An 8,092-nucleotide genomic window follows, 5' to 3' on the forward strand; every position below is an offset into this window, starting at 1 on the left:
TCTGCGTGGACGTAAAGATCCTGTCCAAGCTCCTGACCGGCAGACTGAGAACCGCCCTCCCCCACATCATCCACAGCGACCAGACGTGTGGGGTGGAGGGGCGATCCGTCAGCTGGAACCTCCAGCTGACCAGAGACGCCATCGCCTGGGCCGAGGACCGGAACGTGCCCATGATGGTGGTCAGCCTGGACCAGGAGAAAGCCTTCGACAGAGTGAACCACAGCTATCTGTTCAGGGTGCTGGAACGCTTCGGTTTCGGAGAGAGTTTCAGCCGCTGGATTCAGATTCTGTACTCTGACGTGGGCAGCAGAGTGAACGTGAACGGAAACCTGGAGGATTTCATTCCCCAGGAATCCGGAGTACGACAGGGCTGCCCCCTTTCACCCCTTCTCTATGTTCTCTTCACAGAGCCCCTAGCAGAGGCGGTGAGACGGGACCCCGTCATCGACGGCCTGGAGATACCGGGAGACGCGGGGGAAACCCTGAAGATCTCCCAGTACGCCGACGACACGACGCTGTTCCTGAGGTCGGACAGGGGGTTGAGGAGGGCCCTGCAGGTCATGGAGCAATACTCCAGAGCCTCGGGGTCGAAGCTCAACCGCCGAAAGAGCAAAGTTCTTCGGGCCCTGGAAGCACAGGACGACGGCGCCGGAGGGTCTCGAGCTCTGCACGGAGCCCCTCAGAATACTGGGGGTTTCCTTCCAGAGTCAGGACAACGAGACCAACAACTGGACTGAGAGGATCGCCAAGGTGAACGCGAAGCTGGGTCTGTGGAAAACGCGGTCGCTGTCCTACACAGGGAAAGGTGATGGTGTTGAAAGCAGACGTCCTGCCGGCTTTGGTTTACCTGGCGGTGGTGTACCCGCTGCCGGCCAGACTCAGACGAGCGCTGCAAGGGATGATCTTCGGCTTCGTCTGGGGCGGCAGGTACGAGTACATCACGAGAAACCGGATGTGTCAGCCGGTCGAGGAAGGGGGTCGAGATGTCCCACATTTCCCCCTGAAACTCGACTGCATCTTTTACTGCAACCTCTGTCGGGCGCTGCGGGAGCCCATCGGCCACAAGTACCAGTACTTTGTCAGGCTGTGGCTCTCCATCCCGATGAGGCACTTGGTCCAGTGGTCAAACACTGGGCCCAAGGCAGAGAGGCGACCAAAGTTCTACACCCACGCTGTCAAGTGGAGCAGGAGGTACGAGGCCACGAGACAGCCAGAGCTCTGCACCAACCACAGAGCTCTGTACAAAGAGGTGAGGGGGCATCTGGTCGCCGACGAAAGGCTGCGAGTTCCCAGACAAGTCTGGGAAAGGACGCAGCCTAAAGAACTGGACAACGAACTGAAGGACCTCAACTGGATGGCCGTACACAAGAGACTGGCTACCAGAGAGGTCCTCTACAGACACTCGCTTACCAGGAATCCGCATTGCCCCCGGGACACGTGTTTCGCCGAGGAGACTCAGGAGCACGTGTTCTGGAGCTGCCCCTTCGCCAAGGCGGTGTGGGGCAGAATGGACAACACCATGCAACTCCTGGGGACGGGTGCGGTGCTCAGTTACCAGTACGTTCTGCTGGGGCTGGCACCTACCGGACTGGACAGGGGGACGCAGTTCCTGTTGTGGCTGCTGCTGTCCCTCACAAAGAAAGGCCTGTGGGACGCGAGGAACAATCTCATCCGGCACAACATCGAGTGGGGAGCGAGGGAGCTGGAGGAGAGGATCCTGGCGGACCTCAGGAGGAGGATGAAGCGCGACGTTGCTAAATGGGGTTTCCCCACGGCAAAGGAGCGCTGGAAAGGCCTATGGACTCTGTACAGGGATTAACAGGTTTCAGCAAGTGGTAGGGTTTGGAGGGACACTCATAATAGCGCAAATCCGCCCACCCTTGCATGGATTGATAACGGACAATCACCGCCGTTCCGCCGTCGTTTTAACTTGAGGAGTGTTATTGTATGAGATGTCTTCCTTTTGAGATGTGTTTTTTTTTCCGAATAAAGTATATTTTATAAGAAAAAAAAAATCTAATTTAAACTTTATAACCTTTTGTGCGTTTATTTTAATGTCTACAAAAATCTGTTCAATGTCAGAGGTCTGTTTTTCGTGTGACACTAAATTCGTACAGCTCAACGTTTTCGGATTCACCGCTTGTTTTATTCTCTGCCACGGAGTGCTCTTTGTCTGGAGCGGCACGCTTTTGCAAAGTGGTTAAATTTTCCACATTTAAGGCACTGCTTGCCTTTCGCCGGGCAAACGTCCTGTTCGCCGTGAGCCTTATTTCCGCAGTAGCCACACTCTTTTTGGCACTTTGCTCCCCACTCCGGTCTAGCGTATCCTGCTCGGGCGGGTTTCTCAGCCCTGACACGGTGCACTCCGCGAGCTGCCTGATTCGGCGCCTGTCGATTGCAAGTACTGCGCTCTCGCTGCTGCCCATCGTTCTCAGGTGGGTTTGCGCTAAATCTATGTCTATGGCCCTGTCTAGCATCAATTCAGAACCAACATTCAACAGCTTTTCTCTCACTCTCGGTGAATGTATTCCAAAAACAATGCGATCCCTTACCATCTCCTCGCTATCAGAGCAATTACAGTCTTTCACAAGGAGCCGCAGCTGTTACAAATCGTTCGAACGGTTCGTTAGCTCCCTGTACTCTCTCGTGAAATTTATATCGAGCAAATATAACGTTTGTTTTAGGCTTAACGTGCGCTTCAAAATGGTCATAATAGGTTTTGAGTACCTTTGGCTCCTCCTCGTCGAGTGTCCATGTGTTGTATACGTCTCTGTCCTTTTCTCCGACCCACAGGAGAAGATAAGTGCATTGCTCTTCCTGTCCTGTCTTCTTGAGTGGACCCGATAACATCAGCTGCACATGCTGCTTGAATTTGCGCCAAGCCTCCGGAAGATTGTTCTCCTCCCAATCCATTCGTGGTGCGGGAATTCCAACAACGTTCATTTTAAATCTTTTGTCCCAACGTGAATCCTATCTATTCTGACACCATGGCTTGTTTCTCGTACACGTATAGTGTAGAAATTAACAACCCAGGATGTGACACTCGAATAAACTCTTTATTTAACCTGTAACTCTGAACCCATTACCTTCTACATTCACCCTGAGCAACCGTTATTCCTGCTCAGCCCTCCACAAATCAAAATGGAGTTTCACTGCTGATGCACACAAATATTACAATCATGGCATGTCAAAGCTTTGAAAAAACACTTAACATCCCAATTTGCAGTTTGTAGGACTGACTCTCATAATATAAGCACTGTTTGGAAAGCAAAAAAATACTTAAAAATTTGTGATTGTACAGCTTGGTTTCCACTGAAAAGATATAACAGTTTCCCATTTACATCCTTGTATGCAAATGGTGAATTGGCCCACAGCAGGCTCCAGTCTCTGACACTTTGTGTGAGATGTGTTAGTAAGTGACAGTTATATGAGCAGTGTCCAATGACGTAATGGTCTTGGTGTAATGAAGCATCTTTCAGGACCCTATGCAGACGACACAATCCAGGAACAGCGAGGAAGACAGAGGGAAAAAAGCATGCAGGGATCAGGAATTAAAACAGGGGTGCGTCCATGGTGTGCGGGTGTTCTGGGGGGTGAGTCCAAGGCACAATGACCTAAAGGGAGTCCAAAGGGAAATCCAAGACGAAATGTCCAGAGCCGGGCGGTCCATCTGAGACTCAAACAAACGGGATTAAAAACCGGACCAGGATCCGGTGGATGGTCGGGGGGAACAAGAGGGGAATGGGACCAGGCGCTCCAGGTCCCGGACTCGCCTGGTACAGGAACCAACACAGAGCCAGGAACAGAGTGAGCGTCTGGCTGTTAAGGTGGGCTGGAACAGGGGGCAGGTGCACAAAAACAACTCAGAAGTGAAAGAGCCAGAGCGCCCTTAAGGGGGAGGGACTACAATCGTGACACTTGGGCTTTGTCACTCAAATAAAAAAACTGCTTGTCTAGAAACCATTTTGTTTTTGGAACACATCCTGGCATAATATACTTTAACAGCTCAAGTAGATCTTTTGTAGCTGCTATTGACAATTTGTCTCAAGATAAATGCCATCATACTGTATTAGGAGTGCACCCATGGTCAGATATGACACAGTGTAGATCTTTTTGTCCGGATTAAAAGAGCCATCAAACAAGTTTTCCTGTTGGGACATGATGGACATTTATATCCTTGCATGCAGAGAACAGTCTATAGACCAAACTAAAAAGACAAGTATAATAGAAATGTCCAGATGGAGCCACACAAAACACCTAACAAGGTATACTGCATTACTGGTAGCTGGCAGCACAAACTGAACTTTGATGGAGATTTAGATGACAATGATATTATTGTCCCACATAAGATCTTGTGTTATTTCAGGATTGGAATATACACACCTGTATGTCGTCATTATGAAAATCATCCACATCAGTTGGGGTCTCATTAGATTCTTCTCCAATAATAGTGCAATGTTCAACATATTTATCAATCATGACAGCATTTTTTCTAATAATAGCATGACTTGCATTGTGACTCGGTGTGTGTAGCTAGAGAAACATTTTTTTTTGTTATTTTGGGATTGTAATTTATACATCTGTAAGTTGTCATTATGAAAATCATCCTCATCATTTGGGGTCTCATCAGATTCCTTACCACTTAGCTGCAATATTAAACAAATTTGTTAGTCACATCAAAATCTTCTCCACTAAAACACGACTTATATTTTGATCGGGCTATGTAGTTAGTAAAACTCAGTTCGAAGCTTTTTCTTTTTTTAGGATTGAAATATACACACCTGCATGTTGTCATTTTCAATCACATTGTCTGAGTCCTCTTCACTGTGCTGCAGTTTGAGACAAATGTCTAATTATTAACAAATCAGCAAGCTACATATGCCAGCAACATAATTAACACTAGGTAAGTTAAAAAATTCAGGAATGTAGTGTATCCATACAGTAGATTTTAGTACTAAGGTATGTTGACAGAGTTCAATCTTTCTTCTAACTCTTTAGACTGCGACCCCTTAGTAGTAATCTAAGGTTCATTGTATAGGGTTAAGCGAGTTACAGAGTGTCATATCCTACAAATGACAAGGCTGAACTCATTGAAATAAGGAACAGGCTGACAAGTACAGAGGAGACGTCAAAGAAATTCAAAAAAGGATATCGTATTAAGAAAAGAAAAGTGTTTTACAATGAGTCCACTGAGGTTTGCCAAGTTCCAAAAAACACTTAACATTAACTTAACCGACCACTTTATTAGAAACACCTACCTTGAACCTACACTCACTGGCCACTTAATTAGGCAGGCCTACATCTACAGTACCTTATAGGTGTATAGCTTTTATTTATTTGAGATGTAATCATTTTCTTGTATTTGGTTGTCAATGCATGACCTGAACAACTGTAGTTAAACAAGGAAGAACAACTATGTTAAACAACAATAGCCACTATTGTCATTTTGACCATGGGGCACAGCTATGTCACAATGTCACTTTCATCCCCAAAAAAACTAGTGACCCATTTAAAAGAATAGCATCATAAACGGTCATATCATCATTTAGTCTATTTTGTCCAGTAAATAATATTTTTCTGCTCTCTTTCTCTAGTTAGCTGAAGTAAAGGCTGTGTTCCCTGAGAAGACCCAAGCAGAAATCAGAGCCTTTATGAGACAGAAGCTACCTTATGCAGCAAAGATTCTAAAAGGTCAGTGTGGTGTGGGCCAGCAGAACCAGCATCATGAACACAAGGTTTTAAATAGCTTGTACATTTTATGTTGGGTTTCTGTTTTCTCTGCTATCTTCTTCAGGATGAATAAAGTGGGCCTATTTATCTATCAATCATATTTTAATAACTAGTGTTATGTACCATGGTACCCCTAAAAGTACCACACTTGTACCATACTGCTGTCAAAACATCATAGGATAAAATAGGTTTCAATGTACCACACCACCTTAAAAGTACCATGGTATACAGTATATGTACCATGGTACTCCTACTATGGTACAACTGTCAAAAATACCAGGGTACCATACCATAGTACTGGTACCATATATGAACAATTTCTTATGGGAAGTTTTGTTCCAATTTTAAAATATTAAAAAAATAGATTTAATATAATATAATCCTTGCACCTATACTATCAGTACAGCAGTACAGCACATTCCCGGTTTGTTTTGCGGGGGTATCGGGACATGATTCAAATTAATAGAGGCTCTATAGTTATGATGTTAAAGGGTGATTTAAGAACGCAAGTGAAAGGCTAGTTTTAAAAACACTGCCGTGTTGAGAAAGGTTCAGTTCAGAGATAAACAAGACGCTTTTCCAAGCCGGACTCGGGGTGCTCGTCTGTCCCCGGACCTCCCTTCCGGGTGTGAGGGACACCGGGCAGCAGCTTTGTGTGAAAGGAGAGTCCGCTGTCCTCACACCGGGCTGTCTCCGCCGTACCCGAGTGTCTAAAAATATGGATTCCAGACCAGAGCTTTTAAAACTCAAGTATATCATGGGATGATTAGGAGAAAGGACACAAGCACGTTTAGCGTATTATTTTTTTCCCCCACGATTTAAGGTTTGTTTATATATGATTGGGTTACTTGGAGACAGATCTGCATTTTTATTCTGGATTCTGTTTGAATCCGAATTTTTTTTTAATTCCTCCACTAAAGTCACTCTAACGGCACATCCAGTTATTTGTTTAAAAAACATTTTTTTTCCAATATGGCAAATTTTACCGGTCATTTAGAGAATTTCCGTACGTTTTTTTTTCTGAAGTGATCCCAGTTTATTTGTGGAAGGTTTTTTCTCGCCTCAGAAGCGTCTCTCTCTAAATATGTGACGGTTGTCTCTTTTCCCAGTTCTTTCACAAAACCACATAAAAAAAACGCGACCTACAGTTAAATGGGATTTTAAACGTTTTAAAAGCATTAACATCCAAAGCGAATATTTTTCTTTAAATACTGCAGCTTTCAAACGAATTTTGTAATCGACTTCCGGGTGCTTAACTGATACTAAAAGTAAAGTATATTTTAAGTGAAAATTTTTCGTCTTTCCAGTTCTTTCACAAAACCACATTTTTTTTAAAAAAAAAAGCGACCTACAGTTAAACGGGATTTTAAAAGTTTTAAAAGCATTAACATTCAAAGCGAACATTTTTCTTTAAATACTGCAGCTTTCAAACAACACGAACACATTTTGCAGTCTACTTTCGGTTTCTTTACTAAAATTAAAGTATATTTTTAAGTGAATTAAACTGAAGTTTATTTTTTTGTCGAAATACTGGCTTGAACTATATTATTGCTACTAGTGTTAGGAATTGCGTGGTCAATGTGATTAAACTATTACGGTTTTTAATTGTACACTGTTGGAATGTTGCTGTTTTAGTAAATATATAAGGATAGCAGTTCAAAACAATATAAACACATCGTTATTAGCTTTAATTTGGTATTTTTTGTTTTTAATGTGTTTTATATCCGGTACTGATTCAAATATTTCACTCGGGAATAATACATAAACACGTATTAAAATGTAATTGAAAATATTTTGAGTTCCATGGAAAGATGTGAAATTTGTTAAATCATAATTTCTATCAACTGTATTTAAAAGATATGAAAATATCGCTGTCAAAATCAGTTATTTGTAGAAATGCAATTAAAAAGATTATTTTGGTTTATATAGAATAGTGATGGCTCCCAAGTGCAGACAAGACATGAAACGGTGTTTTTTTTTTCAAACGAATATTACAAATGCTTTTCATATTTTTTTCAGACTATCATCAGATTTTCAGTATTTCTGGTGCATAGACTATCAAACCTTGCTGCACAGAAAGCTTTAGTTTTATCTAATTATTTTCTGCTCCTTTCTTTATAGCTTAAATATAACTTATGTGAACAAATGAAAGCTTTTTTTGTACGCGCCTATCTAAGGGAATAGATCATTTGCACTTGCTTTGTGCTTCAGTTCTATGCTGGATAATGGCATAATATACTGTATTCCAAAGTCCATAAAGTACCACAAATCCACGTCATATCCAAGTCACAAAACCGTAAACCGTAGTCCTATATTTCTTCCGTTAATCCGTTATTCTCTAATCCTTACCAACACCAACCTG

The sequence above is a fragment of the Lepisosteus platostomus genome, chromosome 15 (genome assembly GCF_059453375.1).
Source record: "Lepisosteus platostomus isolate fLepPlt1 chromosome 15, fLepPlt1.hap1, whole genome shotgun sequence".
Lineage (NCBI taxonomy): Eukaryota > Metazoa > Chordata > Actinopteri > Semionotiformes > Lepisosteidae > Lepisosteus > Lepisosteus platostomus.